Genomic DNA, 26,808 nt, shown 5'->3' with positions numbered 1-26,808 from the left:
AATTTTAGCTCTGTGGTCTGAGCTTTGATGGAAAAAATGAACAGCTACAAAAGCAAAAAGGGGCTTGTCTGTGTTTTAGCTGGTCCCTTTTTATTTGGCGTATCGGCAGGAATGAAGTGAATGGCCTCTTCTCTCAGCTTTTTCTCCCAATAACAATTGCCTCCAAACAGTGACTCTTACGCAACCAGTATTACAATCTTGACATTGTAATCCTTTCCTGAACACATTTTCAAAGTCGACAGTAAGGAATAGAGTGTTTTTTCCTTCCTAACTGCCATCCCAGCCTGGATCTTCATGTCAGCTTGAGCTCTCCTGTTCATATCTTGTCACCGGCAATCCAAGGTATGCTTCTCCAGGAGCCTTAGGGAGCTTGCATGCCAAACCCAGAGATGAAAATCAGTGGGTTTCCTGTGGAAAAAATGCTCAGAAATCTTATCAGCCCAATAATGTTCATTTCCAGACATGTCTAATCCTGAGGGACTTGCCACTGGATTTACATCTGGATTGTATAAGTTTCACTGAAACACCTGCATTAGACTCCCTCTCCAGTCAGCGGAAAAGATCAGCGGGGTTGACAGAGCCCTCCTGGAGGTACTCTGCTCTGCTGGAGGCTATGGCAGGAGCTTAGGGCGATGAGTCTCCTAGCTTGGACACCACAACAAAGGGCAGAAAATGACAAGGATACACTGGAGCCATAGCTAATAACTTTGTTTGAGTTACCAGACTGGAACCCAGCTCCAGTCTTTCCGGAGCAAACCCCATATAGTCTGGTTTTATCCCTCAGAGGAGTAGCTGAGCATCAGCTCACGAAAGGCCTGTGTCTCTGGAGAAAGAAGAGGTAATTTTTAAAGCAGAACCGCTCAGCAAGGGAAGAATTTTCCCCAGCCTCTGCCCCATATTTGTCAAACTTTGCTCCCACTGGGGTCAGGACTCAGCAGTTGGATCACCCTGGGCGGCCTTTGAAAAATTCTGCTATTCAGGACATGTACCTATGGGATTTGCCTAGCACAGATTACAAAGGTTTTTTTTTTTCTCTCTTAGTTAATCCCTCAAACTTTTGTCCCATGCAAACTGACAGTGACTTGGAGAGCTGATGTCCTCCCTGAGAGACGTGCTCTTCTCCCATAAGCAAGAAGCTAGAAGTGGGAATGCTCAGCTGGGCATTTATGATTCCCCCTGGGTACAAACTGGATAGAGATATTGCAGCTGTGCTGTCCAACTACAAAGAGTTTGGATCCCAAATAGCTTGCCCAAAATTTACTACCACCACTGAGCACAAAAAGCAAGTACATCAAAACCTCACAGATCAAGAATGATCTGTTCACTGTTCTGGTGGAGCTAAACCATGACACGGTCCTTTTGTTGTTATGTAGGGTGAATTCTGAGCAATTTTCTACTGGGAGATAAAATCTTTCTGTGCGGTTTCTAAAGGATGCTCTGAAGCTTGGCTTTTCGGCTTTGCAAAAGAGCAACAGAGATGACCAGGAATGGTTGTTGCCTCTTTAATACATGCCTGCCATACTGATTGCGTGCTATGTGGCCAGAAAAGTGGCAAAACACCCCTAGAATCTCTGAAAAGTCTGATTATAAGCATGAGAAAAAAAAAAAAAAACCCAAAAAACAACCTTCCAAAAGCTGCTTTGGACAAACTGATGTCAAAATGCCCTAAATAAATATTAGGTTCACAATAGTTCTATTAAGACAAGGATCCCATTGTGCTTAGTACTGTCACAACACAACACAAGCTAAGATTACCCTTACCCCAAAGAATTTATGTTCTTAAGCTGAGAAAATAGGAAAATTCATTTTCTTCACTTTACAGGTGGAAAAGAGTAAGTGATTCGCCCAAGGTCACACAGGAAGTCTATAAAAGAGGCAGAAACACGACCTGGTTTTGCTGAGCCGTATTCTGGAGCTGTAACCACAAGGCCATTCCTCCTCTCCCAAAGCAGAAATTGGTTCTGGCTGCAACAATTTCTCAATGAGGGGATTTAATCATCATTTGGGTCTCCGTCATGGGTGGGCGGAGCTGAGACAAACCTCACCATTAAGCCCATGACGGTATTCGTAGAATTGACCGTGTGGGTGTCCCTGGTGCCCAGAAGAAATACATTATGCAAATGACCCTCAAAATCAGCCCATCATTTCAAGTTGCTAATGGAAAACAACTCTCCCTAAACTGCATATCCAAAACATTTCCTCCAAGCAGCAGGCTTTAAAATATATATATGCACATATATATTTTTTATTTAATCAGTGTTGTATTTCTCTGACAGATTGGTCCAGAATGCAGAGGGAAGGGAGAAGCCACTGGAATGTGGTCTAAATTAATAGTGAATTGTGACACAATCCAGAGCACTCATAATAATCAAGTTAGTATGTTTTACATTTTCTCTCAATGTGTTTTGCATTTTTGCTGCATTGGGAAGGAGGCTTTAGATATTGAAACAACATAATGTTAAACTTAAAAAATGACAATTCAAACACTGGCTGCTTTAAATAGTTTATACCTTGATAGTCTAATGCTCTGTGCAATGTATACATGGCTTTGTTAGGGACCCCTCGAATAAATATAGATTATTTATGGTTAATGGATGAGTGCTATTATAGGTTGAAAAAACTTCTAACTGCTGCCTGGCTAGCCACTCAGCAATGTTGTTTTCACACATGGGCAGTAACAAAACTGTAGTAAGGAAATGAATGAGCATTTGCTTCTATTGTTCCTGACCTTTACCTGGGACTTCTCCCAAGGCATGGAGGATATGTCTCCATGGTCCCTGCAATCCTGTTTAGTGGTATCAGACAGATATTGCTTCTGCCTTTCCCAGCTCCACATCCTGCTTCCTTCTGTTTTCTCTTCCCATCTATGTTAAAGATTACCCTACATTCATCTTATGACCTTGAGGAAAGGCTGTCACAGGGGTTTAGGCAGCAGGGTTATTCAGTGGGTCTGTTTTAGGAATCAGGTAATTTGGCTTTTAATTCTGCAGTGAAAGGATGAAATTTGTTTCCTCTAACTTCAGTCTTTTAAACAACAGGTATCTCGTTTAAGATCATTGCACAATACCTCTTCCATTCATCTCAACTATCTTGGACATGATAGATGAATCACAACTGAAGATGCCAATCTCTCTCCATTCCTGCCAATGGGGTTCTCCATAAATGGTGTAGTTCAGAAACCAAACTTTGAAATTACTACAATTAGGTTAGAGGAATCCTGCCATGAACTGTCCCATAATGAGAGAGAGGTTCACATCTTAGGCATCATGGCTAGCATAACTGTGAAACTCAGCTCAACAACAGGCAATTCGGGCTGACTGAGGTGGGAGACAGCCCAACCCGGGGTCCTCGGGCAGGAAACGGAGAGCAGCAACCATGGTCCTAAAAGTAACAACCCACAGTGTAGGGTTAGCACATGACTCTAGGTCACTTCTCCACTTTGGTTTGAAAATTCCTGGTATTTGTCTTCTTTCATGTATTCAGTTTGGAAGTTCTCCATGGCAGCAGGATCCTCCTGCTCAGTTTTGTATGGTTACTTGGACCACAGAGTCACTTGGACTTTAATAAGGGTGGTTTTTCCTGTAATAAAGTTAATCTCTTCCTTAGTCCACATTCATATATCCACAAGCAGGCAAGTGTGGCATAGGAGACAGAACAGCTTGCTTTCTAGTCTGATTATGCATCAAGAGGTACATAATGTCTAATTAAGTCAGTTTGACTATTGATTGACCTAAACAAGTCTTGGGAAGCTAATACCTACTTTTACTCTCTTCCCCTTTTGTACAGGTAAAACAGTATTGTACCTCGCAACAACAGTGTCTTGAGAACAACATGGCAAGTATATAAATTTTTATTTTATTTAGGCAAAACAGCATTTAAAAGACTTCTAAGGGAGATCTATCTTCTGTGCCATTCTGTAATATGTATTTCCCTTTCTAGGACTGATAAATAACAAGTGATTCCTGTTGGGCTGATGATTAATTGTGCATTTTAATGGCAATACAAAAAAGGCACTTTTTAATATTCTTTGTACGTGTGTTGCTGGCTGGCTAATCAGGTTAGACCTGTCTAATCATTGGTAATAGGTATATTAATTATTTCTCCTATTATATTGCTTTCTAAGTCAGAATTCAAGATCGCATTGATTGTCTAAATGACAGATGACTTAAGTCAATAAGTGGTTCTTGGAGAAAGGAAGAAAATTGAAATAAATTGACACAGAAAAATGCCTCAATATGTGCATGACTTGGATTAAAAGAATTAAAAATCAGCTCATGTGTGTCATCTTTACTTAATTTTTGAAAGACTATTTACATCCTGTGGTGATGGCTTTGATGCCTAAATGAGATTCTCAGAATGACTGACACAGTTAAGCTGGTCCATTATGTGCAATAAACAGTCTTATTGTAAATTTGTTTTTTGTACTAGAATTGTGTAGTTTGAGGCCCCCCCCCACCCCCAGCTGAGTGCTAGCCATGTCTACAGCCAGACACAAACCTCAGTGCCAAAGAACTTCAAGCTAAACAGAGCAAGCTGGAAGGGCAAGAAGACTTGCCCAGCGTCACGCAGCAAGTCTCTGGAGGAGTAGAGAATAGAGCAGTTGACCATCACCCAACCAAGTTCACACCCTAATTAACATGCAACTCAAAGAGACTTGAGACGAATTTTTAAGACAACCCTATTTGTCAATGTGCCTTGTTAGATTAGCTCAAATAATTCAACACATTAACAGAAAGGAAAAAAAAATGTGAAAAATGCAAGGTAATACAAGTTCTGACCATGATTCCCATCATCTTCTCATGCCAAAAAAAGAAAAAAAAAAGAAAAAAAAGAAAAAAAGGAAAAAAAAAAAAAAAAAAAGAAAAAAAAGAGAAAAAAAAACAAGAAGGACTGACGCCACTACTTACTTGTAGAAGAAGTCACTTTAGACTGGACATTAGGACACCTCTAGAGAGGTGGTTGATGCCCCATACCTCTCAGCGTTTAAGAGGCATTTGACAATGCCCTTAATAACATGCTTTAACTTTTGGTCAGCCCTGAAGTGGTCAGACAGTTCCACTGGATGATCATTGTAGGTCCCTTCCAACTGAAATATTCTCTTCTCTTCTCTTCTCTTCTCTTCTCTTCTCTTCTCTTCTCTTCTCTTCTCTTCTCTTCTCTTCTCTTCTCTTCTCTTCTCTTCTCTTCTCTTCTCTTCTCTTCTCTTCTCTTCTCTTCTCTTCTCTTCTCTTCTTCCCTTCTCTTCCCTTCTCTTCTCTTCTCTTCTCTCTTCCCTTCCCTTCCCTTCCCTTCCCTTCCTTCCCTTCCCTTCCCTTCCCTTCCCTTCCCTTCCCCTCCCTTCCCTTCCCTTCCCTTCCCTTCTCCAAAAAAAGATATGTGGCAAGTTTCAAGATGGAACTTGATGAAATTGTGTTTTGATTGTGTCCAGGAGGTCCCTCCAGACCCATGTCATCTCTCAAAGGAGTACTCCACCAGCATGAAAAAGAGGTTGATAGTGTGACACTGACCTTTAACTAGAGAAATTTGGGGAACATAGAAAGCCAATCTCTGTTTATGGTGCTATTCTTCTGGTATCTGTCATTGTTACATTAAAATCATGGTCTACTTTCTGTTAGAGCATACGTATGGAAGCTATCCTGATACAAAAACAGTCCCAGCAGCAGATCTGGACAGTGGCAAGTTACTCCCGTGTATGTAAATTGTGGCTGGAAAACTGTACGTACACTTTGTTACTTGTCATGACAGTTTATTTCTTTTCTTTCTTTTTTAAATCAATCATTTGACTCCCCCCAAATATCAGCCTTTAGACGCAGAAGGCGTTTATGCAGGCAGGCTATTACTGTATCCACCCAGACCTCCACGCTGATTGTGCAGATTATATAAACCTTTTGGTTACATTAGCACCTGAATATGATTTATGAGGGCAGACGGGAGATGGTGATTGACCCGCTTTCATGAAAGCAGCCTGTTTGCTGTGAAACAGCTTCCGGCATAAATCATTTTAGACATGCTTTTACACCAGGACTAAATAAACACTCACTTACCCCTGGTACCTGCTAATATGTTAACAAGTAATGTCCTCAAACAGCCTCATTATTTGATTACATCTGAGATTGGGGACTTTGTGCTGTTGCTTTCTCCGCCTGCCAGGATCTCACGAGCCCAGACACATTAGCTCACTTGAATACAGAGAGAAAGTGGGAGTTTTATCAGCCTCCATTATCAACCCAGCAAAACAAAATAGAGCATAAGGGCATTTATGATCTCATGGCTGAGGCATTATAACGCAAATGTCTTAATCCCTGCAGTTCTTAACAGTGCTGTTGCCATGTCTTTGGGTCAGTAACATGGTGCGGGGTTAATTAAGAAAGACAAATACAGTGGAAACAAGGGAAGCTGGAGGGATGCCTGCATCCCATTCCTGCCTGCTCTTGTGACCAGTGTGCTCTTGGCCTGTGGAAGACGTGCTTTGTTGCTGCAATCTGAGCAACATGCCCCTCTTCAGCAACAGTTACCAAAGTGGACCATGGCTGTGGGTGATCCTGCATCCCTCAAGACAGAGGAAGGTAACCACCCAACTGTGCCGGTTTTGTCTGAGATAGGGTTAACTTTCTTCATAGTACCTAGTATGAGGCTGTGGTTTGGATTTGTGCTGAAAACAGTGTTGATAACACAGGGATGTTTTTATTGCTGCTGAGCAGTGCTTACACAGAGTCAAGGCCTTTTCTGCTCTTCACCCCACCCCACCAGCGAGTAGCTGGGGGTGCACAAGAAGTTGGGAGGGCACACAGGTGCAACAGCTGACCTCAAGTGACCAAGGGGATATTCCATACCATATGACGTCATGCTCAGCATATAAAGCTGGGGGAAGTAGAATGAAAGGGGGGATGTTCGGAGGGATGGCGTTTGTCTTCCCGAGTAACCGTTACACGTGATGGAGCTCTGCTTTCCTGGAGATGGCTGAACACCTGCCTGCCGATGGGAAGGAGTGAATGAATTCCTTGTTTTGCTTTGCTTGCGTGCACGGCTTTTGCTTTATTTCTTAAACTGTCTTTATCTCAACCCACGAGTTTTCTCACTTTTACACTTCTGATTCTCTCCCCCTATCCCGCTGCAGGGGGAGTGAGCAAGCGGCTGGGTGGTGCTTAGTTGCCGGCTGGGATTAAACCACGACACCAACATGGAGGAGAAGCAAAGACACACACATACAAAAGACAGTTTTTATCTCAGGTGCAGACTTCAGTTACAAGTTTTGATGCCCAAGTAATGCTGGCCAGCAGCTCAAGATGAACTTACCCAAACCACTGCATATCTGCAGGTAACCACCTCCGTGTGTAATGCGAATACAAAGTCAGACAGTGTAGCTGGGCCTGCACAAACCACAGTTATCCTAAGTTATATCACTTTTCTCCTTTTGTGGCTCAAGAGTGTCAACATCAACAGCTGGACTCACTTATTCTACATAATATCATTATTTTGATATGACTCTGACATGTTAACAGGCCTCACGAGCCACTTTGGGACCAGACCTTTTGTTAGCATGAGGCTCTTTCCAGCATCAGCGTTTCTAGTTGTTTTTCTAGGCACTGAAGGTTGTTGTAGAAAGTGCAGGAACTCGGCTTATATAGAGCAGGAAGAGAGAAAAAAAAGATCCATGAAATAAGAGAGGGAAACAGCGCTCTGGGAGGTACGTGAGCTTTATGTCCAAAATATGGTGGCAACCACTTGTTGTTAGCATCAGCCACCAGAAGCACCTTCCGTGATTTCAACAATAAATGACTCCCCCCTGAGATACTTAGTCAGCTCACCGCCACAGCAGCTGTGATCTTAGAAGGAGTTATTCGCTACCCTCTCAGGGAAATCAATGCATTTTTTGTAGTCCATTAAACTGCACTTCTGTTATCTTGGGCAAGTGAGAATGCAGGCCTCCGTATGGCACATTTGGGAGCCCCCAGTGGAGGGGAGAGGGTGATCAAGTGGTGCCTCCATATCATTCAGGAGTGCAGGTGAGAAGCCAGGCTTCACCTGGAAGCTGTATCTCCAACTGATATGGATCTGAAGCTAACCCCATGTAGAAATATGCCAACTCCAGGCTTTGGGAACATCCTGGTATCACAGCTCTGACCTGCCTTCTTAAAACACAGGGCAGAATCCATCTTGACATTAATATCTGGGCAGATATGGATGAAGATTACTCAAGTTGATAGACACACAAGGATTCCGGTTTGCTAAGACAAGAAAGTCAGACCTGCAATGCCAGGAAATAGTCCCCATTTTCAGCATAGTTACCTGAGCTCAGAAGTTTAATAAATCCATTTAAGTTATCAATAACCAAAAGCTTTAGACCTTTGTTTTCTCACCTTTGATGGAGCCGTGCCATGCTTTACAATAACATGTGGTTATTCCTCACAAAACCTACAGTAGATTTAACAGACTTCAGACCCCTACTCAGGAAAGCTTCCCACCATAGGAAAATGTCAGAAGTACATATAAGTCCCATTGTAGTGAAAGGGACATAAACACATGCTAGAAGTCAAAACACAGGTTTGGATCTTTTACTGAATCCGGTCCTAAATGCAAGCTTCACGAATGCATTGAACTCCGGATACTCCTTTACCTGTGAGTACATTTTTCCCCCATCTTTGCTAAAAAAGGTTAGCAAAACTGATAAAGTCAACACTGAACAAAGACTATTTTTATTTTATTAGATTTACTTTGCACCTCACATTTATCATGGCTGTCCTAGCAGTGATGCTGTCCTAGCCATGATGTAATCTGCAATTAACTAGTCTCCTTTTGTCAGCCTGCATCATCAAAGCCTGTTTTTATGGAGTGTTAAGTCTAATATTTACAGTGTTAAATACTTGGACAATATTTAAATTGGTTTCATCACATACTATATTTAGTTGGAGTGATATTGTCTGGTTAACAGCAATGAAAACAATTCCGTACTTTTGGGTTTTATATTTTGAGTGGGTATTAGGTAACTGGAAAATATGGTCATTATATTTGTCTAACATTTCTACAAGTTGTAACATGGCATTTCAATTTGGGCTTTAACTCATGAATTATCCGTACGCAAAACTTTTGAGAAGTTTCCAGGTTCAACATCCAAACAAGCGCAGAGTTCAGTGGCGTGTCTGAAAGGAAGGCAGTTTAATATTTATACACATATATAGAAAAGTATGAAGACATTTTTCAGGACCTTTTCTTTCCAGCAATGCTGTTGTTACACAAAGCCTGCTCCAAAGGTATTTTTAATGTCAAACAAAAACTGCAATTAATGTGTGATCTAATCCCAGCCTCACAGAGATAGACATTGCTACATTTCTGGGTATTGCTTCTTGGAGTTTTTATTTGTCTGTGTGATTCATGTTTGTCTCCACTTGTAGCTTATGTGGGCAATCTTGACCTACTCTCCTGAGTAACTTTGTTCTTTGAACGAAAGGCCTGTAAGACATGGCAGCTGTGCTGACTTCTCATCTCCAGCAGCAAGGAACTCCTCCTTCAAACGATGAAGACGTCTCCTTTCTTCAAAGTAGAGATCTTTTCTAGAGGTTTTTGCTAATGTTTATGCATTAGAGCAACTGCTATATGAACTTTTCATTTCGACTTCAGGGAAAACCTTTTACCTTCTTTTATGTCTTCAGCTTTTCTTTCTTTTCCTAGTGTTGGTGTTAAGACATCTTCCCATCTCAGCTATATGATTTCTAGCTGTCCCTCTGAGTTAGTTATTCCTCTCCTTGATGATCACAGCCATCATCTCTGGGCCAGAACAATACCTGCTCCATATGTTGGCTCTTGTCCATCAGAAATCTCTGCTCCAGAGACTTTTGTCTATAGTTCTATGCAAGAGTCAGAACAACAAAGGAGCACGGCACGGAGAACGATTTTCTCCTGACTCTTAGAAAGGACTCTGCTCACAAAACCCTGACTCTGACTCAGTTTTGTTGAGCTAGGTCTCTATGCAGAGGATCCCGCTAACAAGAAAGAGCTGTAATCCCTTCAGACAGTCCTTTGAGCCCAGGAGCTCTTTGACAAAGCCTGATAGTAACTTCTGAAACACTGGAAACTTTTAATCATCCATTTTATTTGTTTTTAGCAGCTAGAAATAAGAGATTCTGCAGAAACCTACAGTCAGGCTACAGAAAACTAAGCACAAACCAAGTAATTTTGTTAGTTACTGTATGGAATGAAAATTAGTGTGTTTCTTTTTTTGATAAGTCATAAGCCTTTGAGTTTTGAAATCTGCCTGGTTTTAGAGACTTTTTAAAGAAACCCAGTAAAGTCCATTTATCTCTGTGGACTGCAGTTTCTCCTTAGCACTACAATGTGAGTTTGTTCATTGGACTTAAAATAAATTCATAGTATGGAAGCAATTCTTCCCCTTCTGCTGAACTTGTACCAAAGCCTTCATAGGTGTCACAAAATTGTTGCTTGTGCATAGCTGGTTAGAAGAGGGGTGGGGATGAGGAAGGAATAACCCATCTCTGTGTGGCATTGCCATGACTTGGTGACCAAAGTTTCCTGTGTGTACTTTTAAAAATAGCTTGGATGTCACCTGCTAAAGCTCCAGTTTTCAGAGTGTCTAACTGAAAGTAAAGCTTACTCATTCAATAAATAAATGAGTAAACCCATCAATAACCAAATAAAATATGCTTGAATTCACCATCCCTGGTAGATCACTTGGGTAAGGCTGAAGTTTACCTTTGGCTCCCTCCCATTCTCTCACTAGCTAAGTATTCCCGAAGGAAGCACGTCAAACAAGCAATCTTTGCTTTGGCTTGAATGCCAATGTCAAATTGTCCAAGGCTAATAGAGCAACCTGGGGAGCATCAGAGCCCCTGAACAGTCACTTCCAGAATGTGGAAAGCCTCAACAGTATTTGTCTGTTTTCTTTTCTATATGCTTACGAACCATCCACTCTTACAGAGGTGAACACCTCTGTAAGACATTTCCTTTTCTACAAAGGAAATAATGTGCTGAACACTTCTTACACAAACACTGATCTTGTTGTTTAAAACATGCTTGAGACTCTTAGAAAGGATTTGAGTGGCCAAAGTTGAAATTTTTTATTGTTTTTCATTCTGTCCTTGCTTTTGCAGGCTGGACCTCAGTATTCAGTGCCTAGCAAATACGCTCTTTAACTGCGGTTTGGAAATCCCTGGTGAAAAAGTCGCAGAATGCTATAGGTGTGGGAAGAATAAAGACCTGGGAACCAATGTCTTTGCTTCTTATTTCCTATTTTCCACATGGCCCCATGTCATTTTTGTATGAATTGTTTTATATAAATTACATAAAATATAGCATTTTACAGCTTTCACTTAGTAAGACAGTCTTTTGCATATTTTTTTTAGGGAAAAACCCCTTCCCCAACAATCTTCAGGACAATTTGTGAAACTTTCAAAATATTGTTCTTTGTACAAAAACAGAGTTTATTTCAGGCTTTTCTAGAGCATTGGGCTGGTTTGGGAAAATGAAAGGGAAAGGTTTAGTTATATTCTTTAATGAAACTCTGTTTTAATTTAAAGATGTCACGAATTTTATGGCAGTCTTTATTTACTTTCGCTTAGCCCCCCAAAACCAAATATGACTTCCAGATTTGCTACAATGCGAGTAAAAAAGCAGGAAATGTAAAACAAACTTTGATAAAGAGCCTGATTCTGCTGATTAAAATCAGTGACCAAACACTCTGACTCGAGAAATCAGATTTGAACCTTTACTGCGCTGGACCTGCTCCAAAATGCACTAAAGTCAATAGAAGTTTTTCTTTTGAGCCCAGTCACTGGGTATCTGTCTGCTTTTTTCTCTCTTAAATTATAAATCACCAGGAGGAGTTTAATCTTGCAGTTTTCAGTGCCAGTGTGACATTTATTTTAACTTTGGCTGTTGACAAAGCACCCCGCATCCTGCATTTCCCTGCTGGCAATCACATGTCTATTCTAACTCACATGTTACTTTCTGTCAAGGATTTTATTTTATTTGTCCTCTGCTTATTGCCATCCACTTCTCCAACCCTCTCTTTTCATCTGTCCATCACATTTGGCAGCAAGAAAAATGGATCTATTTTGCAATACCAATTTCAGTGCCACTTGCCAGTCCAAATAAGAGTTGTGTATCTAACACACCATACAGGGTCTCAGTTTCTGGATTTTGTCACAAGAGCTGTATTTTCTCAGCAGCTTATTAACAGCGTGTGTTTGGGGTGAAAATTAAGCAAATGGAAAAAGGATGTCACAGCAAGGAGCTGTGTTGCAACACTTAGGTTATTATATTGCATTAAGTTAAACAAAGACTGTTTAGCCATGTTATGACTATGATTCTCATTCATTCCAGTCTCTTAAGAAAATGTACTTGAAAAGAGGCAACTTTGCTCAGTCAATTTCCCTTTGGTCAAAATGCTCCCAGGTGCCACTCTTGTGAATTTGACAGGCAAAAAATTGTAAAGGGGGAGTAGAGCTTGGGGGAGGGGATGGGGGGAAGATTGCCATAACTCTGCTGATGCCAAGAATAAGAAGAATAATGGGAACCGCTACAGATCGGAAACTTTCTTTTGGTCATTTGTCAAGCCCATATTATTTTCTCATCTTTCATTGTCTTCGGAGCGTGTGTGTCAGGTGAACAAAAAAAGTTACAAGAAATCTTGAATTGCACTCCACTTTCCCAGAAAAATGTGCTGACCATCTATCGTGTGCCTGAGGTCAACCATGCAGCTTTTAAACTTGCTCTGGATCCATAAATAGCCCTTGGACAAGGCTGCCAGTCAGCTGAGAAGGCTTTGAATTTCTCACTCAAGGAAGGGGTGACATACAATTGCTCAGTACCAACCCTTTGACTGGCTCTTTCCTACATCTGGCCAATGACTTTGTTCCGTAAATGGGAGCTGAGCAATTCTGGAAATTGGACTCTAAGTAGAAAACATTCCCACTTCTGCTCTGTCAGTTGTGTTGGTGGGGAAATAAAGCACTGTGACGCTTTTACCATATGTGGATTTCAGAATAATTTCTAAATCCCCCATGCCTGAGCGATAGCTTGCTGAACAATTCCCATCAACTGCTGTTCCTGATTAGGGTGGAAATGATGCAGGTGACTTTGATAAGATGAACTTCTTGGGTGACCTAATTTAAACACAGCTATTCTACCTTGCAAATGCCTAGCCACTTGGTGGGCTTTAGCCAGAAAGCTGTCAGTTCTCAAATGAAAGGGACAACCGTGTCTGCCAGGTCTGACCTCCACAGGGAAATCAACCTTCTCATATGCTGCAATTGTGGGTGCTGTATTCTTTCTCCCTGTAGGATTTCTCACTTTAAGGTCTTGCTTCCAAGTCTTCACATACAAACCACTGCCTGCAACTCTCTTTTACTCACCTGAACTGGGCATAAAGCTGTTGGAACACAATTGCCACTTTCCTGATGAGGGATGCTGTCTTTAGTCACACCATTCTCTACCAATCTGACAAACACATTTTCTCCCATGCTGTCCTTCATTCACTACCCAGATTGTGCCCATCTTCTCCTGTTCCTGTTCACTCTCGAAAACTCACTTTTTCCACAATGCAGACAGCAACATGTGACCTGTTAAGAACCAGACAGGTGAGCAGCTGTCTCGGATCCTAAAACATACCTTGCTTGTGGCCTACTGATAATTGCACATCTGATCATAACAGCCACATTATTTCAGACTCTATCCACCCATCCATCCATTTCTCGTGTGTGAGCTGGATCCAGGGCTAATCTTGAGTGGCATCCAACAGGGAAAACTCACCCAGCTTCAGGGTATGAAAAAATGGGCAACACTAAATAATACGTGTTGTTAAGCTGTGAAACTGCTTGCCACAGGAAACTGTGGATACAAAGAGATTTAGAAGTAGCTGGATAAATTCCTGGAAGCAAAATTCACCAGGGGCTATTAAATACAAAGACGCTATGTCTGGCTCCGGAAATCCCAGCACCACAAATCACTGCCCCTGAGCCACAATCTGCGTGCCCTGTTCTGATATCCTTCCTTAAATACCTACTACAGCTGGCTGCCATAGACAGGGTACTGGTCTGGATAGACCTTTGGTCCTAACCAGTTTGGCCATTCCTGTGTTTTTGTATTAATAGATGAGCTGGGACCGAATATCACATTCGGCACTAATGTCTCTGCATTCACCCAGCAGCATTTCTATCACCAGCACTCTCCAAGCTGCTTCTGCCACGACATCTGGACATCACGTAGCACCTGAAGCACTTTAAGCTTTTTCAGCAGGTAATAAACCCCTGGATAGTGTATGGCAGGCGAGCCCCAGTCTCTAAATACCCACCACGGACATTGCTTTCTTCAGCAATTGCCGAAGCCTGGTTTAGATTAAACTACTTCAGACCAGCCACTGCAGAAGGGCAAGGCTGGAAACGGAAGTCTCTCTTGTTTTGTTTGGGCTCTTTTTTCCTGCTGATTGGTTGTTTTGGGCTTGTTTGTTTTTTGGCAAGTTATTTAAAGGACAAATATAAGGCTAGACAGCTGAATGCATCAAGAAGGTCAGCCAATTTCTCAGGCTACTGTCTTTTTCCAGCTGTTCCAGATGAGAAAAAGGATCAGGCAGGGCTGTATCTCCCTGGTTGCTTTCCACGGCGTAAGGTAGACTTCTCTGATATAAAGCAAGAGGTTAGAGAGGTTAGAGGATGCTGGGGTGGCGATGCCATACAGGACACCAGCAAGACCCCTCTCCCTGTTAGGCAGCTGCTCTTTTCAGAGCCATTCCCAGTGTCATATATCCAGGACCACTATCCGTCAGAGCCCTGAAACAGAGCTGTGCTGTTCAGCTCTGGGTCTGGGAATGATATGGACCTGGAGCCTTCCTTCAGCATCTGGCTTCCCAAACTCCCTGTATTATAGGGAAGTCCGGGCTACAGCAGTGGAAAACTTCTTGTGAGACGTGTCAGACGGTCCCCTGCAGCCCTCTCCCTGGAGGGTAACATGCACAGGTTGCCCAGCCCCACCAGCGTGCAACCCAGTATATCAGCACAAATGTGCCAGCTCACTGTGAACAGGGGAAGGTGAAGCACAGCATCCTCTTCACCCATCAGATATGCAGTACAGGGTTGGCCTCAGAGGAAGGTGACACCTCCACTTCAGCTGGGTCCCCCAGAGCTCCCCTGGGAATTATTCCCCTTTTGTCCTGTTTCTTGTCTATAAGTGGGACAGGTCAACCCAGAAAGGCTTGCATCAAGCAAGTTGATATATGAAGGAAAGAAGAGAGGAAGGGAAGTGAGAAAGGAAGGACTGAAGACAGCAAAAAAGAAGGAAAGAAGGAGAAAGAAGGAAAAAAAAAGAAAAGAAGGAGAAAAAAAGAAAAAGAAAAAGAAAAAGAAAAAGAAAAAGAAAAAGAAAAAGAAAAAGAAAAAGAAAAAGAAAAAGAAAAAGAAAAAAAAGAAAAAGAAAAAGAAAAAGAAAAAGAAAAAAGAAAAAGAAAAAGAAAAAAGAAAAAGAAAAAGAAAAAGAAAAAGAGCAAGTATGCATTTCTGATGACAGCTGCACAAACGTGCCTTATTCTGGCAGATCTCTCAATTAAAATCAAGCCACCCTAATTTAAGGGGAAAATAAACACAGGCCTGATGTTATGTGCTTTGCTTTCAAAAGGAATCAGCCTGAGGAGAGGCAGCAGGGCCCTTAGCTCGGGACGGCTGGTTGTAGGGAGAGGCAGATCTCGCGGCATCAGCTGCCGCCTCCTGATGCTGAGACGAAGCCGAGCGGCAGTTTTCACCCCTGCAGCAGCGCAGGGGCCGGGGCAGGAGAGCCCCCACTGCAGTGGCTCTGAGGATGAGCGGAAGAGGCTGGTCTCAGGTAGGTCTGTACCCCAGAAAACTGGGGCAGAAAGTCCAGTGCAGTGACTCACTGCTCCTTTTTGACTGGGTCATATCAGCCAGGGGCCACAAGGGAGAGCTTGGACAAACACTGCCCTGACACTGTCCCTTACAGGGTAGAATTAGGAAGTTCAAAGCACAACCATATTTTCTTATGTTTTCCTTCTCCCACATTTTTAATTAAAAATGAGGGTGCTTTCTTTGCACATAGCTATTCTAAAACTACTGGTGAACAACATGAGGGGCTGCTTTTTGAGCAAGCAAGCTAGGAGTGCCGTGGAATCCACACGGTTACTGCAGTGCTCTGGCTCTACCGTAGTGCTCCTGCACTCTCCAGGACAGGAAAGATGAGTGCTCCCGTAACTGCCTGATGGCTACATCCCTACCTGGGAATAGCAAAGCTTTCTTAAAAGCCCCTGTTCATCCTTCTGCTGTTGTCTTTTTTCCTCTTCTCACTGTACTTATGGTGAAATAAAGAATCACCATCCACCTTTGGATAAGACAATAGCTGAAATCAAATGAGTTTGCTCACAGACTGAGTTCCCACTGTCCCCCATGCTTCTCCGATGAAACTATTCATGGAAGAGTAGACACTCCCTGTGTCACTTAGGCACCAGATAACGTGGCATAGGCAAACCTCTATGATTAATCCTGGGGCCCTTGCAGATCTCCACAAGCCAGGTACAGCTCTCAGGTACACAGTGGGAACTGCTACTATGTTACGATGGAAGAAATGAAAAAACAGCAGCACAGGGATACAAAGGTCCAAGGGTCTGGGGAACCGTAAAAGGGTCACTTGCCCTGGCTGGACATCTAAAATGCCCATTTGACGCACAGAAGGAATCTGCCTGAAGTTTCAGGGGAGAAAAAAAAGAAAGAATTTAAAGAGTGTAACAACAGGAAAAACATGCAAACTCTCCAGCATAAGCTATCATGGATTCGGCTCTGGATTACAGAGGTTCAAGAGATCAAAGTAGTAGCAACCAGAAAGGGCAAACCAGACACAGCAGACAGATAAAAGAAGAGATGAAAGCCAAAGAAAGCTTGAACAGGAGGCTGACATTGGTAAATGAGGAACTGGGCTTGGATTAAACTGGTAGTTCTTGATGTGTTGTCTAGTCCCTTTTTTGGCCCCATTGCGTTCTACAGAACTGAAGCTTTGGGGTTTGGGGGGAGGAGGAGGAGGAAAAACAATATTTCCGTTTTTTTGTCCTTGCCAAGAAAACCTTTTGTGGCTGAGTGATCTCTGCGCTGCCTGAGGAAGGCTGCAAGGAGCCGGGACAGAAGCGATCCTCCTGGGGGTAAAACACTGCCCAGGGGGACAGTGGACCCAGATTCAGCTGTGCTGCAGGCTCCCCAGGTGTCATCCTGGTGGGACACACCACCTCCTCTTTGTCTTACATGCTTGTGCAGGGGGGCTGAGCTGATGCACGGTGCTTCCTTACACCCTGGGATCGGGTGTGGATCTGGCCCTCCGGCAACAAGGGACTTTTGTAAGCTGATGGAGTATCTTTGGGAATTTCCTATATTTTAATATGAAGTGTTCCTATTGCCTGGCATGAGAGGGTAACCCAAGTAGTTGCATTAGCAGAGCCCATCATGGCCTTTTGACAGAGGATCAATTAATTAATCAATGCATCAGGGAATGGGCAGATCCTCTCATTTCTGTAGCTCCTCAAAGCAAGCCCCTCTGGGTGAGCAGGTGGGACTGATCACTTCCCACAGCTGCTTTTTGTAAGCTGGGATTTGTATCTCTCCTCTGAGACAGCCCACCTGGGCCACCAGCTGGGAGGAGGAGGAGGAAGGAAAAGAGGGAAAAGGAGGAGGAGGACAAGAACAAGAACAAGGATATCTCAGAAGAGGATGTGGAGCTGGAGCTGTGGCATGGCATAGTGAGGTGCTCCTGTTGCAGGACTGACTGGGATGGAGGGAGGGACCTTCCTGAGCAGTGGGGCCTGAAAACGAAAGGAGCAAGTGATAGCAACAGGCTAATGCTCGTTTCTGGGCCTGGTGCTGTGGGGAACTGCTGCAGCCCAGCAGTGTGATGTGTTGTGGGTGAGGCTTTGGGAGAGGGAGCAGGGATTGCTCAGTTACTCTGCCAAAATGCATTTGGGGACTGGCTAGGAGCTGTATGAGTGAGTCTGAGGTGGGATCAGGTTAGAAAATGAGATCTAAGTGACTCTGTGATTTGAGAGGTTGAGCTTGGGGTGGAGGGAGGAGAGATGTGGCCTGTGAATTAGTTGATTTACTTTTTTTTCTTTTTCTTTTTCCTATGCATGCAAGGATAAGCACTGTGTCCTTCCCAGCCTCTTCTCTCTGTCTTTGCTGGGGCCCCTAGTGCATTCACCCCCTACTCGGGGTGAAACGCAGGACGGTCACATCCCCATTCGGTGATGAGGCCACGTCTGTGCCAAGGTCACCCAGTATTTGCAAGCTGCACTTGTAAGGCCAGAGAAAACCCAAATTTCCCTCCGTGCCGCTGAGGAGCGGCACCTCAGCGATCTCCAGCTGCCATCTGCTGGTAACGGCGCTGCGCCGGAGCCGGACAGCCAACGCTTCGCCGCCGGGCCCCTTTCCCCAGCTGGTGCAAAGCTGGGCACCCCTGGGACCAGGGACCTGCAGCAGGAGCTGCCGGCTTCCCATGCCAGTAGGGGCGAAGCAGTGCACGAGAGATGGCAAAGAGCTACCTGAACTAAAGGGACCTTGTTCCAAGGAGTTTGTGGGTCAATCAGTCCTGTTGTAGCAGAGCACTGAAGGACAAGCAGGGTTTAAGCGCTGCAGTAAACGTGAAGATTTATTGGAGACTAATTTTTTTTCTGGAGAGATATTAAATCTGCCTTGGGGAGGCGGGGAAGAGGCAGGAAAAAATCTGTTAAAACATGTTTCTGCTGTTTTCTGGTCACTTAGGCACAGAAAAGCAAGTTAGCAAAAAGCAAAGTGGTTATTGAGAGCTTCGGTCTTTGCATAGTGGGGTTTGGGGCGTGGTGGTGGTGTGTGTGGTTTGGGTTTTTTTTTTTTTTAATTGAATTCTGCGACTTCAGAGCTGTTCTGCTGCGTATTTGCCAAAGAAGATACAGGTCAGATGGGTCCCAGCGCTATTGCATGAATACTAACTGTCCCTCACAGCAGGAACAGTATGTTCACAGTGCTATTTGCACCTCTGGCTGGGCTGGAAACACCCTCTCCCTGCCCGCAGCCCTGCACTGCAGCTGCCCCTCTTATCTCGGACCTTGTCAGGTACGTCACGTAACACGGTGGCCAGGCATGGCCTGTTGCGTGACCTGCCAGCAGGCATCCGTCCCCTCTGCATACAGCCCAACACATCACCCCTTCTGCTTTGGGTTATGGTATAAAGCTAATAGGTGTGCAAATGTCCCAGACAGCGCCAGGCCCTGTGACGCCGTTCCTGCCTTCCCTGTGTGCAGCACTCTTGTAGGTGGGAGGCGAAAAGCCACAGATACTGCCACAAGTCGTCTGAGTAATTTATTTCACTGGATTTGGAAGACGGATTTTCTGGGGTGATCACAGGGAGGAGGTGGCAAGGGTGCATTGGTCCTCATGAGCAGCAGCCCTGTCCTCAGTCACTAGTGGATGCATTGGGTAACACCAACTAGACGTGGTGGAGAACTAATAGTTTTGAATATATGAAGTCCTTTACAAGGTTCATGAAAATAAATGATGGAACAGAGGAGAAAGACCCTATCAGTCCCACCAGCAAAGGAAAAATTAAAGTGTAAGCTTAACCCTCGTTAGCTAGGAGAGAATCCACAGCAGCAGTGTACCCTGACCACCAGAATGGATGTGTGAGACCTCACACCTTCCTCTGACATCAGAGCCTCCTATCCTAGGATGTACATCCACAGGAAAGCATGTTTCATCAGTTTAATTGCTCACAGAAAAGCTTTTTTCTTGAGGTCCTCTTGCAGACCTGCCCTTGGAGCTGCAGCTTGGAAGGCTGCATGTTGAAGAGCATGGGGAGAGTGGGGGAGTGTAAGAGTGCGGCCTCAGCTGAGCACCAGCATTGGCAGTTCTCCTGTGGAACTGGTGAGGCTTATTGTTTTCCCTAAAGTCCCAGTTTCTGGAGTCATGGGACTGCAGTAAGCATCCCAAATTTCATGCAAATATGAGACTCACTGCTAGAACTCCTTGTGATGGAGGAAAGTATAAAGATGGACCCTCAGGGATCAGAAACCAGAAGGAATAAAAAAGGTTCATTGCTAAAAAAGAAAAAAAAAAAATCCTCATGGTATCTAAGCCAATGTAATTCAATTTTGGCCCCCAACTCCAGAATTTTTAAGGCTTGGAGTTGGCAGTAACAAAACTCCACTGATGCTTTGGCCAAGAATAAGGGCATTATTTCTTGTATCCTGGCCAGTGTCCCAAACTAGATGATTCCCTTTCCATGTACTCAAAACCCTCCCCTGGAAATCCAGCTCTGCATGGGGCTCTTTATCGCGTTTTGTCCTCAGCTTCTCCAGGGCATCACCAAACAGCAGCAGCATCCTCCCACGCTAAGTCTCATCACACTGTGCAAGTTGATGGCAGTAGTTTATCATGTCTGATGTATTCCTCAGGATACAAGCTGCTCGACTAAGGTATAGGAGTCATATAAGTTATTATTATTATCATCACGAGGAAGATTAGCATTGGGGGTGTTGCTGGAGAATGTCATAGTCTTTCTATCTTGTTCTAATTTTTTTTTTGTAGTCCAGCTAGGTTTGAAACTGAACCAAGGAGACTTTTTATTTTTATTTTAGTTTTGTTTTAAGAAATCTCAGCCCTGGAGGGAGCTGTCATTTTGGGATGCTGATTAGCTTTTGCAAGTTGACAGGGAGCAAGGCGGCTTTCTCTGTAGCAATCCCAAGTTCTTTCGCCTAATCAAGCCAACACTGCAGGCTCCGTGTGGAGGAAGTGTAACCCTATCTCACTGCCTGACAACTCCTTCTTTTCCAGACTTTGTTTCCTCAGTGCCCACAATCTGTAACAAACCGTTAAGTTTGATTCCCGCCCCTCCCCCCAATTCGTTCTTTTAGCAACCATTTTGGCTCAGCCTTCCTTGCTGGTTCTTTGCCTTAGGGATAGTAACTCTGAAGACTGTACTCACTTCATATATATCCTTCATCCTTAGAGCTTTTTGACATCTCTTTTATCGACTAGTCAAAGAAAATGCTGCATTCTTCAAAAATTCTCCTTTCTAAAAAAAAAAAAAGTTCTATCTTATCTGTCCAGTTTGCTTTGAAATGTGTTCCAACTAGAAATGGCTCGACAGGCTTTGTAGAAAGCTCTTGCTGAAGCTAAAAAGAGGGCCTTGCAGCTACAGGGTTTGACTCAAAAGACATGGATTTCATTTCCAGTTCCATGAGAGTCCATAACACAGTGACCACAGGGAAATGACAGTGAAATATAATTTCATTGAGCCTGGTTGTGAAAAGAAATTAGGTGTGTTCATAGACTGCTCAGTGGAAGAAGAGGAGCTGCTGCCCCAGACTTTCAAGACTGCCTTCAAGGCAGGGTCAGCAGCCAAATCATGCTGGCAGGCAGGTTTTCCCTGGGGCCCTGATGCAATGTGGGGAACAGGCACTGAGTGAGGGAGCTGCATACGAGGGAGGGAAAGAAGGAGCACAGAAGATCATGGGGAAGACCTTATAGCTTTAATAAAAGCCCTGCAGAGCTCTGGGACAAAGTGCCAGCTGGGAAGAAACCTTTCTTTGATTCCTTCTGTTGGCTTCAATATTTCTAAACAAGCAGGTTTGTTTCTCCTGGTGAGAACAACTGGCAAACCCCCAAACATTGACTAATCTGTCAAAAGAGAGAATGTCCTTATCCTGCCTCCTAACTCTAAAATGAAGGATCTAATTCTTCCTTGCCATTTTTTCCCTGACATAAAGAAGAAGGATTTTCTCAATAGTCACCAAGTGGAGATGGATCAAAACTGCCGATACCTGTCTGAATCTGCAGTTCCAAAACACCCAGGCTGTTGACATCTGTGATTCTGTCACGGAGCCTTTTCTCTTGAAATGGGCCACACAGTGAAAATTTAAACGCATTGGATCACTTTTTACTTGTGTGTAGGGAGTGCTTTCTTTTTACAAAGCACATATCAAAATCATTCAGCAAAGACTGTTTTCTTCCCCACTGTGTGATCTGTAAAAGGGTTGTGCAAGGTCACACTGGGAAACAGAGATGGATATAAGCCCACCCCCTCCCCTGCCCCACAGGAGCTTTCCAGGTGATCGTGCACCACCTCCAGTTTTACCAGTCTTGGTCTAAGTTCTTCGTGATTCTCAGACAATGGATTGCAGGAGAACATCAAAGGAAACTGGTTGTTCCTGTAGTACCTACCAAACATGCCCTTTGCAGGGGCTGTGAAGGGCCTTATCTTACCTGCTTTGCTGTGGAGCATTGCTGTCTCGGGCAGCATGACTCACCTCCTCCTGCCCTCCCCCGTGGCTGGCTGTCATCCGGAGAGGATGAACTGAGGTGGACATGTTGTTACTGCAACTCCTCCATCTCTTTTGCTTGTTGAGTCATTATTATTGTATATTCATCTTGCTGGTGGTAGCTAATGGTCATATCTCACAACAGCCTCATCGTGCAGCATCCCCATGAACACAGTAATTTGTGACTCGGATTGTAGGGCTTATGTGGCTTTTACTTCTTCCTTGGTGTTTTTCAGACCATCATTTCATTGTACTCCAAACCTGAACCATCTTTCCAGAAAAGCAATATTCAAAGTCCTAATACAAACTACAAGTAGATTTCTTCATGTCTTAAATTCATTAAAAACGCTCTTATAAAAAGATTTCTTCCCAGGGCTTTTACCCAGATTTCTGCATGGAGTTGGCAAAGACCTGATGTAATAGCTAAATCTTCATTAGTTATATCTGTTTGCTTTGTGCCTTCGTGACAATGATGAAAGCTGTAAATAAGTATATTGTCCCATCTTAACAAGGATAGCATATCCATCAATAAGGACACTTACTCTGCTGAGATCTTTGCAAGGCTGTACAGGGGAGTAAATTACAGGGAGAATAACATCCTTCACCTAAAGTGTCCTTGTTCTGTCACTTAATGTTTTACCCTTGCTAATATCTTTCAAAGTCTGGCTGTTAGACAGAAAAGTCACTCAGTAAATGTGACATATTTTATCCAGCCTAAGTCTACTTGGTCCTAGAATGATTTTTCTAGGCAGCCACGGCTAGAAATGTGACTTGAAACTCCTCCTGTGGCTTCTCAGTTTATGTTCCCAGCACTTACTGAAGCTTCCCAGCAGGGCACATGAGGATGGAAGGGGCAACCAGAGGAGTCACGGCAGCTCAGCTGAACGGAGACGTGCCAACCCTTGTTCAGGGTGGCAGATGAGTTGTCTGGATAAAGGCAGATGGGATGAGACTCCACTCTCAGTAATGTTCGCTTCAGCCTAAACTGACCGGTTGGTAACACCATGCTTAGCCCAAGATATCTCCTCTCAGCAACTGTCCCAATGAAGTGCAGCAAAAACTATATGCTAACTTGAAACTGCCCTGTATGTCCAGGCTTTCCTTAATCTACACACAGGTGACAGGGTCATGGGTCCACAGTGCTCATGCAGGAGCTACAGGTGATCTTCGGGATAGTGAGGAGGGGGTAAGCGATGGTCAGTGCCGCTTGCTGGGAGAGGTCCATGCTTGCAGCTCCCTGCTGAGGGGAAAGCCCAAGCAAAGCACATGCCATGTGAACCCACCTGCCCTGCACCAGCGTTGCATGGCTGAGGCTGAGCACGCATCCGCCGCATGGCTCTCCCCGGCCGCAGGAGCGGACAGGAGCCGTCTCCAGCACAGGGAGCTGTGGGCTTTCCCCCTGGTGTGATGGGTGCACAAAGGAGCCTGCCAAGGTACCGACGTTCCCACCGAAACCAGCACCTTCCCTGGCTCTTCTGCACAGTGTTTTTACCACTGCCTTCAGCACAGGTATCCCTGACTCACCCTAGGGTTAAACAAAAAAACAAAACAAAAAAAAATGCAAGGAGACTTGAAGTGATGGACTTGCTCCAGTTTATGGGACAGCCCAGGAGTGAAAATCAGTGTGTGGCCTGCAGAGGGAAGAAAAGAGCTGTGGTAGCACTGCCGCAGCGTCCCGGGGGTCTGCTCCTCTTCCCGCTGCCGTGCTTGTTCCCCACTGTGCTGTTCCTCTGGAGCAGGCTCTGAGCTGAATAGCTTGCCTTTAAACACTAAATACATTTAAAGTCCATTCATATCAAACCAAAATTAAACTGCTGGATTTTATTCAAGAGTCATTCCCCCTGAGAAAGGGCTGAGAAGAAAATAATGGTTAGCTGAATGCCTCACCCATCCAGCATGCAGAAAAAATCCCCCCAGGAGGTAAGGTGAGAAGTGAGGCTTGGCTATCGCCTTGCCTCATTGCATTGTTATCTGTATATAAGCCAATTTCTCAATCCATTTAGAAATTCACTAATTGTCATTGCAGCTATTTGCTGACGACTGAAGTAGCTTCGTAATGAAGAGGAAGTCCATTTATTCGTTAACATTTGTGAAAATAATTGCCTGTCACTTAACCGAACATCCTTTGCCCCAGAAACACTTGCTCTTCAGCACATTTTGGTTTTTTTTTGAGCTGCACGCTTTGAAATGCCACTTATAATTTCCAGTCCCTGAAGGGCTCATTCTCAGCTGCTGTGACATGAGTGAGGGAGCACACTCCACAAGAGGACACTAAACGTCCTATCACGTTTGCTGCAAGGAGAGGAGAGCATATTAATGGTGCTGCAGGAGGCCTCCCACAGGCAGGTTGCTGCTCCGAGGTACTGCTTAAACTGCTTCTCTGCAGCCTGCCCTGCACCTCCGCTGGGCATCCCGATGGTGCTGGGAGAGGCCATGGCTGCAGGGCTCCGTGCCAGTGGGCCCATCTCTGGCCAAGGAGATGAGGCACATGAGGTAGCCCCAGCCCCACTATGTGAGTTCCAGAGGTTGTCTTCGGCCCCCAGTTTGCTAGCCCTGTTCTCAGCCCTCATGAAGGCAAAAGAAAGACTGCATGAAGCCAGGAATGCACCAGGGAGTGAGTCCTGGAGGAAGGAGGACAGGCTCTTTGGGAGGCAGAGGAGTGATGTCTCAGGAGGGGAATGTGGGGAGGATGGAGATCTGTATTCCTCAGCTCAGCCCTCTGTGCCTATTACTCCCATGCGTACAGCCAACACCTCCACCAGTGCCTGTTCATGCCACGGGTGACACAACAGCTTTGTCCCTCGCGCTCACCAGCTCAGCCCTCCCCACCATGCCCAGCACTTCCTCTGCCACCACCACCGCTCCCACCAACATGGATAACATAAGCTAACCTGCCCCTTAGCTTTGGGGATGCAAAATTCAGCTTTGCCTACATGACTGAGAGGCTTTGATGTGCTCTGTCTGCTGGGCAAGATGGGTTTGCCGTAGCAGTTAACCAGAGCATCCAAGGTGCCTTGCCAGGTCCCCTGGAATAAACAGGAGCAAACGTGTGTGCCTCCCCCAGAATCAATAGAGCCTGCTTGCACCCGCTGGGCTTATGCTGCTGTAATATCTTTCACTCCAATGGCTGCTTGTTTGTTTGTCAGCTGTGTTGAATTTTTATTGTTTCCCGGGCACATGAATTCCCCCATCCGTTCCCAGGGCAAGGAGTGCCACGTCTCCTGGGCGTGGATAGCTGCTGATGTTGACTTAAGAGTGCGTGGAGCAGGAGATAAGCGCTGCCCTGCTGCCGGGGCCCGGCGGAGCCGTGCACCTCGCACTGTGCACCGCGCTTTTCGCCTGGGGCTCCTGCCGCGGGGCTGGGAGCCAGGGTGAGCATCACGCAACACCGGCATGCGTCATCCCTTTGGCTGTGGGCAGGGACGGCGGCCACGTCCCGGGGGGAGCGCAGGAGGAGCACACCTCTGCAACCGGCCCCGAGGAGTGGGGAGCAGAGCAACTCCTGCCTGAACAGGACTGAGGGCAGGAGGGCCACGAGACCGCCGAGCAGCGAGGGGCACCGCCGCAGACACGCTCGAGGTATCGTCCGCGTTGGAGGTGCAGCTGCTGCAATCCTACCAATTGCACCAGCAATGGGGTTGGCCACTACAGCCTGGGATGATCCAGGCGATTAATAACACTTGACAGCGTCCTGCCACCATAAGCCAACATCACTCTAGTGGGTCCAGTGGACTTGTGATAGCTCACAGCTGCTGGGAATGGCTTATTAGATGTATTTACTTTTCAGGGGTGCAAACTTTCAAGTGTTTGCAAGTGTTAATTGCTGCTGCTGCTACAGCGCCTTGGGAAAGTGGGGTGAAGGGCTGGGTTGGGCAAGAACTTTGGGTTGGGTGCCTCATCGGGAGCAGGATTCCTGGTTTGGGAAGACTAGAGATACTGGCTCTGTTTGCTTCTTGGGCAGGAATTTGATGCATTTCAAGATTAGGTGACTGTCTTTTTGCTTTCGGGTGCTGCGATGTTAAGAGGGAAAAGTGTGTGGGTGAGTGTAAATCAGCTCTGCGCAGGGACAGCTGCCTGTTTACACCAGGGGATTTAGGCTTCCAGATATTTAATTTCTGGTAGCTGTACTTCAGCTTGTTGAAACATTTCAATCTTGAAAAGCCTCTTGTGGATAATGAGACTACGGGGAGGTGCCGCTCCCAGAGAACCTCAGCCTGGGGAGCAGGGGTGGACGGGGCCTTGCTTTGGCAGTGCAGCTAATGAGCAAGCAGGCAGCCGGCATTTGGAAGAAAACACTGGGAGAGAGGGGGATAAAGCAAAATGAGAGAGCGGTTTTGTTGCCTCCCTTGAAACAAAGAACAAGCAAAGCTCACCTAAGTTTAAGATGTCCCACCTGATATGTCGTGTGGTGAGGGACCATGGATGGCGGAGGGTGGGGGAGGTAGGAGACGGTTCTGCTTTGAGGACCAGGGGACTGCCTGGAGAAGGCTTGTGCCTTGCAGCCAGCTCTGTAATGGCTCTTC

This window comes from Calonectris borealis, chromosome 8 (assembly GCF_964195595.1).
Source record: "Calonectris borealis chromosome 8, bCalBor7.hap1.2, whole genome shotgun sequence".
NCBI classification, from domain to species: domain Eukaryota; kingdom Metazoa; phylum Chordata; class Aves; order Procellariiformes; family Procellariidae; genus Calonectris; species Calonectris borealis.
Note: the sequence above shows the minus strand (reverse complement) of the source record.